General features: G+C 43.3%; 1 long non-coding RNA gene across 1 annotated transcript in view; it reads right to left on the bottom strand.

The window, feature by feature from the left end:
- Window positions 1-332: 332 nt before the first annotated feature.
- The window catches only part of LOC102025760, a 31,577-nt gene continuing 18,745 nt past the window's right edge, over window positions 333-13,164 (bottom strand). The window contains exons 2-4 of the long non-coding RNA XR_259600.2: window positions 4,941-5,055; window positions 3,078-3,213; window positions 333-2,803 (exon numbers count right to left, since the gene is read on the bottom strand). This is a non-coding gene — a long non-coding RNA (uncharacterized LOC102025760). The remainder of the gene's footprint in view (window positions 2,804-3,077; window positions 3,214-4,940; window positions 5,056-13,164) is intronic.

The raw sequence follows: 13,164 nt of genomic DNA, 5'->3' as shown, positions 1-13,164 counted from the left end.
GAGTTGGAAAATTCCCCAATAAATATAAACATGTAGGGGAAAATAGATAAGCCCTGTCATTCGAGTAACTGGGAATAACTGATTAACCCGCCTATTCTGAACCCCAGAATGCTTCACTCTGAGATCCTGGAGCCCCAATCCTGCTCCCCTTAGCTTTTTAGAAGGAAGAAGCAACCCCTCCACTTTTCCCCTTTCTTCCAATTCAGTTGATTCAAACAGCTGGACTCCTTTAGAAAAAAAGCTACTTTAATCACGGCAGAAACATATTGCTTGCAACACAAACCAGAGAGAAAAGAAAAGCATTTTCTGTGATAGCGCTTCTTTTGGTTTTCACAAAAATGACGAGAATTTTTACTTAAAAATAAAAGCCATAAAGTTGTCTTAGCAGGCACTTGATGCAGAGAGAAGACAGCCATTAAAACAAATTACAGAATGGAAAATAGCACCTTGACAATCCTTTCCTGTTTCTGGGCAGAAGTGTCTTTTCCTAGAAGCAAATTTTGACATGTAATAAAAGGAAAATGTTTTAGGCTCTGAGTGGCTTTTTCAGAAAGGTATCCCTCTGCCTCAGTTGTCACTAACAAAAACAAATTAATAAGGTAAAATCAATCTGAGGTAAGGCAAGAAGCAGATGGAACTGAACGCTGAATTACCCTGCTTGTCAACTGGAGACTAATTCAGAGGGTTGTGCTGAGCTGCAGCTCCTGATGATTATGGACCCAAGGACCCAGAAGTGTAAGTTTCACCACCAACTAGGAGACTTGGTGTGTGGTCCTGAGAACATCTCAGTGTTAGACAACACGAATCTGAGGAGTCATTTTCTAGTTCCTCTTGGGTAGGCTACTTTTGTAACAGCTCAGCAGCTTCTCTAACCTGAGTTTCTTCATCCATAAAATGGAACTATGCTAGGCCCTCTATATCCATGGGATTCAACCAATCATGGATCAAAAATATTTGGAAGCAAATTGCATCTGTACTGAAGATGTACAGATTTTCTTGTCATCACTTCCTAAACAATACCGTACAATAACTATTTACATAGCATTTGCATTGTGCTGGGTACTGCAAGTCATCTAGAGATGATCTAAAGTATAGGAAGGATGCGTATAGATTATGTGCAAAAACTACACCATTTCTTATAAGGGACTCGAGTATCCTTAGCTTTGAGGGGAGTGGGGAGCTGTATCTTGGAACCAACCTCCAGCACATACCAAGGGACAACTATAATAATACTGCTTCATCCATCACATGGTTGTGGAAAGGATTAAAAGATAAAGCAAAATGCTTAGAGACACAAGAAACTTAGTGTGGTGCCTGGCACCCTTCCAAGCAATTGTTGGAAGGTAACCACTATTATTATTACCATATGGAGTATTCAGTAAAACCATTAACTGTGCACCACACGCACAATTTGTTCCTTGTGTGTTCAAGGACTTGAAGTTAAATCTTCAAGATATTCCCAAATGGAAGCATGCTGAACGCAAACCAGATTGAACACTATGTTCAAAGTGAGCTTTCAAACTGTTACAGTATCCAGGCACATGGAACGGGGAGCTCAGGAACTGGAGAGAGTGCTGTGACCTTAATTGATCATGTGGGGGTCAGGGAGAGACGCACATACCCAGTACCGAGTGGAAGTTAATCTTAAAGCCAGGGGCTAGACAACCCTTTCTGTAAAAGACCAGATAGTAAATATTTTTGGCTTTGTGGGGCAGTCTGTTTCACAACTATTCCATTCTGCTGTGAAAGCAGCCTTAGGTAATCCGTGAACTAATGAGGATGGCTGTGTTCCAATAAAGCTTTATTTACAAAACAGGCAGTGGGCCAGATTGGGCCTATGGGCTGTGCTTTGCCGACCCCTGGTCTAGATTCATCCATTCAACACATATCTACCGTATATCTTATACGTCACAGATACCATTCTAGATGTCTGGAGATGAGACTATAACCAGAATAAAGTCCCTCACGTAATGAAGCTGACATTGTATTAAAAAGCTACTTGTTATTATCTGTTTCCCACACTGAAGAGGCTAAAGGAAGACAGTTTTCGGAGAAGAGAGTCATCAATGAGGTGATGTGTTTCCGATAGTTTGAGTAAGGTGAAGACAGAAAATTAGCCACTGTGTTTGGTGACAAGGAAATTAGCAGTGACTTTGACAAGAACAGCTTCAACAGAATGATGGGGACAGATACCTGGCTGGAGGGACACAGAGGCAAGGAAGTGGGTCTGTAAAGGGACAGCAGGAGGGAGGTGGCGGCTGCAGGGGTGGGGATTGGTTGTGTTAAGATGGAGAGATTAATTACAATGGGACATTTTGACACAGGGGAACCAGAAATGGTGTTCCAGAGTGTCAACAGGACACCAGTCCCAGCACCCAGGTGAGCAGGTCCTGTCCCTGCTGGGGAGCAGGAAGAGGGCAGAGCAGAGGGGCACAGGTGCATTGTGGGAGAATGAGCCAGTTCTTTCCCAGTTGTTTCCTTGTTCTCACTAAAATCAGAAGGAGGATCATGAGGCAGGAATGAGGGCGAGAAGAATTCCTGTGACAAGATGAGAACATTTGGAATTGGCCATCATACAGGAGGAGACTTTCCCAGCAGGACCCGTGGTTGATCCTGGCTCATCTATCCGAGGGCTCTTCAACCAGGCCTCAGCCTCTGGAACAATCAGCTTAGTGCAGGGGGTGGCCTTAGAGATGCAAGTCATGGCCTGCTTCCTGGACAAATCTGCCTGGCAACCTTCACCAGTAAAGTGCTACCTGCTGGGTGGAATGGTCTCCGTAGAATGATCTACAAGCATCAACCCCTGGAATAAGGCAGAGAGAGGGACAAAGAGTCTAAAATTAGTCCTGAGTACCTAGTGCTAGGTGACTTAGCATTTTTACCAGACAATGAAGTCCAAAAGTCATATACTATTCGGTACTGCCAGAGCCACCTCTATTTTTAGAAGTTCTCACCCATGACTATACACTCACTCTGCCCTGTAGAGTAGGCAGGCAGTGCCAATGCCACGCTACCATCTATTCAGGCCCTAGCATATGCCAGGCCCTATGCTCAGAGCGCTCAGCATATTTTCCTACCTGTCACCGTGAAACACTCCAGCAGTTGGTACTGTTGTTGATTCATCTCGCACGTGAAGCACATGTGAGGCGGCAAGTTGAAGGTCACATAGCAGAGAGTATCGCCAGTCTGACAAGTCTCAGGCCCTGGAGTACACTGAAAATGCCCCTGATTCAATGAGATGTTGAATTTGACCACAGGTAACAGAAACTCTCAAAATATCAGCTTAAACAAATTAGGGGCCTCGTTTTTCTCATGTAGGGAAACCCAATGGTAAGCCACTCAGTACTGGAATGGCGGCCACACAATGCCATCTAGAACTTATATTTCTTTTAGCTATTTGCTTCCTGGCCCTTAGTTTGTGGTCTTTGTGCTCGCGGTCACTGCATGACTACAAAATGGTGACTCTACCTCCAGGACCACATCAGCATTCCAGGCAGAAGAAAGGGGGTATCCAAGGCTCTCATCCACCAGAAGAGTCTTACTTTCAAAATGCATCCTCCAGGATCCCAGGGCACTCCCCCAGGATCTGGAATTTCACAAAGTTGTGGGCACAGTTCCATCCAGGATGTATTTCACCTCCACCCTTGGAAACCAGAAGCATCCCTCTTTACTACACAGAAGAGACAAAGGAACTTATGCTTCTAATGAAACAAGAGGTTCAGTCTTCATACACGTGAGTCCGGGGAGCTAACCCCACTGCGTTAATGATACAAAGACACCATGGTAACAAGACGCCATGGGGGGACATCAGGACAGCCAGATCTGACCACCCAGCTGGGGATGGAACTCTATCTAACCTGCTTTTCATTAGGACATTAACTAAAATCCCAAATGCTGATCATTCATCAAGGGACATTCTGACCTTATCTACTCCCATTTTTAATAGTCTTATTTAAAAAAAAAAAAAAAAGTAGTTGTAGGTTACGGGAAAATTGAGCAGAAAGAACAGAGTGTTCCCAAGGATGCACGCATGCCCTCCCCCATAATTTCTCTCTGTTAGTAACATCTTGCTCTTTGCACTTCTTACCAGCGAGGAGCCAGTGTGGATACATTATTACAAACCGCAGCCCACGGTTTACATCCGGGCTCACTCTATGTTGTGCCTTTTGTGGGTTTTGACAAATATATATGGAGTCATCCTGATGGTGCCACACAGAATAGTTCCTCTGACCCCCAAATTCCAGGCTCTCTCCTTATTCATCCCTCCCTCCATCCTCCTAAACACCAGGCAACCACTGGCCTCTGCTGTCTGTCGTTTTGCCTTTCCGAGGATGCACATCGCTGGAGTTATATGGTACACAGACTTTTTACACTAGCTTCTTTCCCTTAACAATATTCATTCATGGTTCCTCCATGTCTTCTGTGACTTGATAGCCCTTTTTTGTCAGTGAATAAGATGCCATTTTATGCTCCCTAATCTGCTTACCCACTTGCCTACTGAAGGACATCTTGGTTACATCCAGATCTTAGCAACTATAAACAAAGCTACTATAAACATCCATGTGCAGGTTTTGGTGAGGACGTACATTTTCAACTCATTTGGGTGAGTACCACAGAGCACCATTGTTGGTGTCTATGGTAAGAGTATGTTTGCTTTTATAAGAAACTGTCTTTCAGGGGCTGAGGATTTAGCTCAGCGGCACAGCGCCTGCCTGGCAAGTGCAAGGTCATGAGTTCCATTCCCGGTACTAGGGGGGAAAAAAAAAAAAGAAACCTTCTTTCAAAATGGCGTCCCACTTTTCATTTCCGCCAGCTGTGAATGAAAATTCCAGTTGCTCCACATACTGCCCGGTGTTTGGTGTTTTCAGCATTTTTAATTCATGCATTCAACCAATACTTACTGCACACATACTTGACGTCACATATAAGAGAAAGTCTACCTCAAACTTCTAGGTGCTGAAGGTTCACAGTGTCCTCAGGTTCTCAGGGGAAAGTTGCAGAAAGTTCTGCGTCCTTTGATCAAAGCCTTTGAACTTGAGCTGAGATCCAGATCACCTGGAATGTTTATTAAAACAGATTAGTTGCAGCGGGGGATACTCGGATAGAGTTTCTGATTCTGAAACTAGGACAAACTCCAAGAATTTGTGTTTTTAACAAGTTTCCCAGCTGACACCGCTGCTGGCCCAGGGATAAGTCCTTGAAAATCACTGATGTAGGTGCTTCTGATAGAAAGAAAAGCACCAACTGGGATGGCAGCTCCCCCACGCTGAGCTGTGTCAAAAGCACCTAACCCAGCGTATCAGGGAGTTCATGATATCTGCCTTTTGCCTGCCCTTGAAGGAAGGTCTCGATCCCCCCTAAAACAGTGTAGTTGAAACCTTCTTTTCCTTCCAGAACAGAAAACCATCTGTTAAACACGTTTATGCATCACCCTCTGGGCAAGCCGAGCTGTGGGGGGAGCCCTAGCATGAAGATGCCTTCTGGAATGTCCAGCAGGTGCTGATGTGAGAGGCTATGCTAATGCATTTTGATGGGCACTGATCATGCTTGGTCGGTTTGTTTGTTTCAGTAGATGCCTCATCTCCTGGTGCTGGAGTTTGTGCTGAGCCACCAAATGCCAGGTGACCCCAAGGCCTGATCATTTATGGTTAACTTCTCAAGAGTAATGTCGTCTGCAGAACAGACCTGGTTGTGACCCCAAGAGTCAGCCCATTCCACAGCCATCTCCTTGGTCTGCCTTGACAGTTATTAATTACAGCCTCCCCTGCACTGTGCCGCAGCAGTCAGCTGATGACAAGGGCGCCTCTGGACTGACACTGCGTTGCTGCCGTTTTGCTCACCAGCATGTGCTGTGCCTAACTGTGCCCGACCCCGGGGGACGTTCTCCATGCTTCTTAATCTTCCCCAGATCCTCTGGAGGTGGGTCGTACGCCCTGGTCATTAAATGCCTCCCCAGATTACAGATGAACAAACAGCCTCAGTGCAGATTAGGCACCCATTCCCGATCACAGGACTGAAAGCGACAGAGCTAGAATTCTAACTCGGGTCATCCTGATCTTGCAGACTTGTTATGGAAGGGCAGGTCTAAGCAGAGTTACCAAGATATGGACCCTGAGAACAGCAGAAATTTACAATCAAGAATGAAGACTTCTAGGAAACACATCTCCGGCTGGAAGTCTCTTCCTGCTTTCACATTCCCATGGAGCTCTCGGCATTCCTCGCTAGCAGCACTGTTCTTGGAACATGGAGAATAAGGCTTCTTCTACCCCGCTGCTCACCTGCCCCAGAGTATTGCCCAAAGTGGGCACTGAAAAACAGGTATGTTTAGGAAATGAATGGATAGATTAACACTGGCCAGGTTGAACACCTCTAGTATCCAGATCTTGTTCCTACTAGTTAATCCAAGGCTCTCTGGAAAATGGTCAATTCTAAGACTAGAGCAGGAAATAAACAAGATGATCCTGAGGCATTTCATAGTGCCTGAAAAGTAATGAAGTGAAAAACAAACAAACAAACAAAAAACTAAAAAGCCACACTAATAGTGGTATGTCAAAGGGAAACGAAAGAAAAAGCAGACTGAGCTACCACAAGCCAAAGCTGAAGCAATTTGAGCAAAAATTAAGTCATACAGAATTATTACCAAAAGTATAAAATGAACATTCATGTGTCCATGTGGATATAAACAAATGATTGAGTGAATATATACACAAATAGGAGAGAACAGACAAAGCTCCAGTGTGGAGGGATTCCTAATAATTCACATAGATATTTTTCCCTCAATAAGTGGGAGCATAAGCCATAATGGATCCCTTCCAAAGAGTATATGCAATAGAGAAATCCAGCCACCCCTAGCTTATCTAGGTGAGGCAGAGGCAACATTAACAGTGATAAACCACGTTGTAGCGTGTAGCCTTGACATGATTTGATGAAAGTTGCAGTTTATCTCTTAGTCTGCCTCTTGCAAACTCATATATAACCCCAGTGCCATCATGGGGAAAAAAATCAGACAAATTCTAATTCTAGATCCTGCAAATAACCTGGCCAGTCCTCCTCAGAGCTGTCATCAAAAACCAAGAAAGTCTGAAACACTGTCACAGCCACAAGAAGCCTAAGGAGACCCGAAGATTAAATGTAATACGGTACCCTGGATTCTGGGATCAAAAGAGAAATACATAAAAGGACACTAGGAGAACCCGAAGAAAAATATGAATAAACTGTGGGCTTTAGTTAATAATAATGCACCAGTATTGGTTCATTAGTGATGGAAGTGGGTGTAAGGTAGATGGTACTCTCTGTACCACCTTTTGCAATATTTTTGTAAACTTAAAACTCTTTTAAAATATCAAAGTTTAATTTGGAAAGAAAAAGGCCAGATCATACCATTTAGAAAGTGGGACTCCAGCTTGGCTACACTCTGTACGTGGAGGAGGGAAGCAGTCTAGAAAACAGTAACAGACTATTTACAGTTCTCAGCATGAGCTGTGCTCCCATAAAGAATGCAATTTTATAGATCGAGCTTTTCCAGTAATGATTACTTAAGTGCCCGTATATATCAACAAAAAATGGATAAGTTAGTAGAACTCTGCAAAGGTATAGACTTTTCTCTAGGAAGAGCCAATATGGTTTAATAAAGAATCAGAATTTCTGAAGTGTGTGGTCCCCTCCTTCGCAGCTCCCAAAAAGCTGCTAATTGCATCTGTATCATCCATTGGAACCACAGCAGGTAGATGGCCAAGCAGCATAGTTTTTCACGAAGATCTGCTCTGGACTTATATGTGTTTTGATTGTCATCAATCATCCTCAAGCAACCGAAAGGTTCCCCTGAAAAGATGCCCGAAGGCAGGTGGTGGAGGTGAGGGACTAAGTCCCGTGGTTCAGTGAGTTCCATGTTTGACAGCAAGAGTCTTTGCTGCCCTATCCTGGATGGAGCAGTGTAACAGTCAAATCCCTCCCTTCTCCTTCCTTCCTGCTGATTCCAGGGGGACGGCTGAGCTCTACAGATGAGCTTGGTTAAGCAGACATTGCCAGGAGATGGGAAGTTGGAAGAAAGGAGAGGGCGGAGAATCTCTCTGCCTCATCAGGCCCATTTTCTGCACGGCTCCAGCTCCATCCACACACACTCATCATGGGTGCTGAGTGGTCCAGCTCCTGGCTCTGATACAGCTCTTCTTCTCTGACTACCCCACCCTCCCCATGCCTACAGGTGCACTGGCTTCTTGCTGTTGCTGATTTTTGGGACCTTTCAATGCCCTGTGTCTTCTCAGTGCTTTTGCCTTGTGCTTAACCAATTCCCTGGATTAAATACCCAGTGTTTAGAATACTTAGCATAGATTCTGATTTCTGGTGAAACTCTGCCATGTCTAAATCCTGATTTTTTTTTTTATTCCCAACCAGTCCAAGCAAGGGACACACACACACAAACGCACTGATTTTGAAAGCACTTTGCATCGTTGCCTAATGTTGCCTCGTTACAGGGAGTGTGTTTTAGGAACATAAGGATGTCCACCTGGTTTAGGTGGATGCCTACCACTATGGGGAATCCAGGAAGCTCTAAAAGGACCCAAGAGAATGGCCTAGAAGCATGGCTGAACTTTCTGTGACACCCTGGACCAACAGCCACAGCAAAATTATTCAATGTATCTCCTCTAAAACTAACAAAATGTCTGCCTACACCCTTTCAAGCCTTTCTATGGTCAAAAGTAGGAAAGTGATATTCTTTGGTCACTATGGTGTCACAGTGGGGTCACTCCTGCACCTCTGGGTTTACTAGGCAAGCTAAAAGCAGCATCTTTGATAGCTACCAGATGCCACTGTTGGTAAGAAAAAGGTGTTGTGCCTTTGCTTAATACTGGCAACTTCATTTATCTTATTGATTTTATCCTTAGAAAGAACCATTTGGGAAATTTTAGACAGGTACTTGTAGTAATAAAGGATTATTTGAATAAAGGGCCCTTTGTTATTTGGAGTGTGTGTGTGTGTGTGTGTGTGTGTGTGTAGAGTACTTATTTCATTTATTTTCATAAGTTGTAAAACTAAAACATTCATATTGTCCTAAAATAAGCAATTTGATCCACCAAGTTCACCAGAAAACAATCAATGTTCTAATTAGTTCCTCACTATGTAGCTTTAATGCCAGTGTCCTTTAGGTAGCAAACATCATTCCTGACTTGTTATAGTGTGAATTCCAGACAGCATGTTCTTAGGGAACCGGGAAATGTAGACTCTCTTAGGTGGAAATAAGTTCATGAATGTACATGAACACATATATTCTATAATGTAAGTTGGTGAGCAGTAAGCTTCACTACATTGCTATTCTAGCATCCAAATCTGTGTAGCTTCAGAGAAATGAAAAATGCAGCCAAATATCTTTATTGTCTTCCTTCTGCTTATCAACATGTTGCAATCACTTTTATGGAAGGACAATTTCTTCCCCAGAAGATACACAGAAACAATGTCTCAGAAATGCCGCTCTTGAGCAGATAACAACTTGTAACTCCAAAAGAACAAGATACCCATAGTCATGGGCAAAACTAAAAGTTTGACACAGTCCTTGTCCTCTTTGGGTTCAACTTGCCCTACACTAGACACACAATTAAATGCATTTCCATGCACACTGGCAAAAGAAATATTCCCCACGCATTATCTTACTTCCAATGGCTCACAAACTTTGGGGCATATTAGGATTTCCCAGGAGCTAAGGACAATCCATATCCTTGATGCCAGCTCTTCATGATTGGTAGGTGGTCGGGAGCCCAGAAATCTGTAATCAGGGCAGTGCCCCCCCATTCTATTGCTGGCAGGTCTCCAGACCATGCCTTGTAGAATCATGGGTAAGGCAATACTCAGGGGACCATATACCCACAACCTTTGGATATGATATATTTTTACCTTACAGTCAATTTCACTTTTAATTAGACCAATGCCACCAGTAACACAGTAGTTGGATTAACTGCTTTCAAAAAAGGATCCTAACCCAGGTATACCTCTTCCGGGTATCTTCTCAAAAGGGTTTCATATCATACTACGGAAATATACGCATACCCATGTTTATAGTAGCATAATTCACAATTCATAAATCTTAAAAAGCTCTATATGTCCATCAACAGATGAATCGATAAAGAAAATGTGGTAATTTTATCCATTTAATTTTTTACATTGTAAAGACTCAACTGATAAATCTGTGTGAGTATACTTCTAGACTTTCTGTTCCATTTGATTGCTTTGTATGTTCTCCCTTCACTAATATGACACTATCTTGAAAACAATATCTTTGTTAAGTGTTGTGGTGGATTGACAACTGGTGGTCAATTTTGAACACCCAGCTGAACTGAACCAATATGCTGCTGGGTGTGGGAGCCCAACCTGAGGATGGTTGCCAGCAGCATAAGAGGCAGAACTGGAGAGAAAGAAGTTTTGAAGCTGTTAAGGAGCTGTTGGTTCTCTTGAAGGAGCTTGTCATGCTGGCTTTCCTAATGAACTTGGATGTTCTCATCACTGGAGGAGCTCGGGACCTCACGGTCACTGAGCATGGACAAAGAAAAACCAAAAAAAAAAAAATTTTCTTTGGTCAGGCCGAAATCTGGAATGGGTTTCTGAAGGCCTTTTTATAAATTTCAATATAGAGCTCCCATGCATTTTTGTTTAATTTCTCTTGTAACTATAAATGGATAAATGGCCTTGTTGTTTTTAAAAATAAAATAAATAAAAATAACTGCAAATAGAAAAAAAGGATGTGTGTGTGTGTGTGTATATATATATATATATATATATATATATATATATATATATATATTTATAATGGAGTGCTACTCCGTGATAAAGGAGGATAAATTTGGGTCATTTGTAGGAAAATGGTTGCACCGTGAGACTATAATGCTAAGCAAAACAAATCGGACACAAAAGGTTAACTACGACATGGTTTGTCTTATATGAGAAACTCAAAGAATAAATAATTTAGAGAGCAAAGTGAAAGCCAGACCAAAGGAAGCTGGAGTGGGGCCTTGAAGACAGGAAGGGGATCTAGGCCAGGAACAGAGGAGGGAGGGAGGGAAGGAGGGGGTGGGAAAAGGAAGCAAAGGGACAAAGATGAGGTAAGTGTATGCACAACTCCCCACGGTGAACGTGTTTAACATGTATCACAAATGTGTACTCATTTTTAAAAGTCTATTTTAAGAAAGGACAAAGGACAGGGATCATAGGACGAGGACCAAAAACATTCCTCCCTTGCTCCCTGCAGAGCCCCCGCCACCCCAGCCTTCACTTGTGTGACACTCCTGGGAGAACACCTGAAGCACCCCTTGCACTTTCATTCCATATGCTCTTCTCCAAGGAAGGAAAGCTCATTTGAAGAGCAAATCACTTAGGTCCCCAGCCGGGCTTCCTGCAGAGAACCTGCAAGTGTTTTCCAGAGCGTGGCTCCCTACCCAGGGCCCAGCCAGAAGCACCTTCCTGCTTGGTGCCCTGGACAAGCTTTGAAGATCAGGCCCGAATCTGGAATGGGTTTCTGAAGGCCAGCACGGGAGTATCTGTGACTGAAACCTGCAAACTCATGTGCCAGGAATGTCTAGGTCCTTCCTCATGCAGAGCGGTGGTGTTTAATGAAAAAACACAGTCCTGAAAAATGAGACAGTCCATGCATTACCCATATTCATGAAAATTGGAACAACAGTCCAGGAAATGCAGATGTCTCCTGTCCTCAGCACTTCACCTTTCCCATGTGGCTATTTAATATAAATGTCCTAGAAGCTCTTCCACCAGAATCTATCAGGTGGCGGCATCTGCCAAGCCACTCTCCCCTTTCTTGTCTTATCCAGCCTGATGCTAGGCACTGGGAAGGGAATATGGGGATGGCAGATAAAACGAATCTTTTAAAAACAAGATTCTGGCTTGGATTTTCGCTGCCCAGATTACCAAGCAGATAGGCATTTTATTTTGCTAACTGAAAAGGCTAGTTTATATCTTTCCTGGATCATTGTCTAACCTAAGTGCTATGGAAACATTCTCAGAGAGAAAGACTTTCTTGTTTGTTTGCCCTTTATATTGCTACTGGTCATCCCACTCATAGAATTTAGGCAGTCATCTGCTACTTCTGCTTGGAGGCAGGCCAGCTAGCAAAGCCCTCTGCGAGTTGCCCAAACCATGATTCATGAAATCAGAGTCAGCTCAGAAGTTCTACATGGTACCATGCTGTAAGTTGGGCCACATTCCAAGCCCATCTTTGGTGGATGGAAATGGTTCCTCTCACTTGTTTCTCTAGGCAGCAAACCACATCGAACCCAAACTACATATATTCCTCAGGATAGTCTTTTTATTTGTTTGGAGTTCTATTTTTGCCATCAAGCACCTAGCAGTTTTCTTCTGAAAAGAAGCTGTGAAAAGACGGGTTCCCAAGAGCCACAGGGAATCCCTACGTGATGATTAATTTTAAAGTGTCAGTCCGACTGGGCTAAAGAATGCCCATGTAGTTGCTAAAACAGTTCTGGGTGTGTCTGGGAAGGTACTTCCAGAAAGCATTTGCATTAGATTCCACAGACTGGAAAAAAATAGATCTTGCCACTGTGGTTTGACATTGTCCGATTTATTGAGGTCCCAAATAGAACAAAATGGTGGAGAAAGGGTGAATATGTGCTCTCCCCTTGAGCGGGGACATCATCTTCTCCTGCTTTCTGATACTGAGCTGCTTCTCAAGGATTCAGACTTTGGAATTTACACCACCATCCTCCCAACTCCTCTTCTCAAGCCTTTGGACTCAGACTGAACTACACCACCAGCTTTTCTGTGTTCGCAGCTTCCAGGCAGCAGATCAGACTAGAACGGGACAGTCATTCCCAGGTATTTGTGGGGGATGAGTTCCAGGATGACCCACAATACCAAAACCTGCAGAGGCTCCAGTGCTTTATTTAAAGTAGCATAATATTTGCACATTAACCATTCCACATCCCTCTACATACTTCAAATTATCTCTAGATTATGTATAATACTCAATGCAATTTAAGTGTCATGTAAATAGCTCTTATACTGTATTGTTTGGGAAAATACTACAAGAAAAAGCCTGTACACATTGGGCGTAGCTACAATTCTTTAAAAATATTTTCTCTCAATGGTTGGGTGAATTTGCAGATGTAACACTCATAGCTACAGAGACCAACTGTGTATCTCCAACTA

The sequence above is a fragment of the Chinchilla lanigera genome, unplaced genomic scaffold, assembly GCF_000276665.1.
Source record: "Chinchilla lanigera isolate Chin_1 unplaced genomic scaffold, ChiLan1.0 scaffold00006, whole genome shotgun sequence".
NCBI classification, from domain to species: Eukaryota; Metazoa; Chordata; class Mammalia; order Rodentia; family Chinchillidae; genus Chinchilla; species Chinchilla lanigera.
The sequence above is the reverse complement of the archived record's forward strand: the minus strand, read 5'-3'. Positions and strand labels throughout refer to the sequence as shown.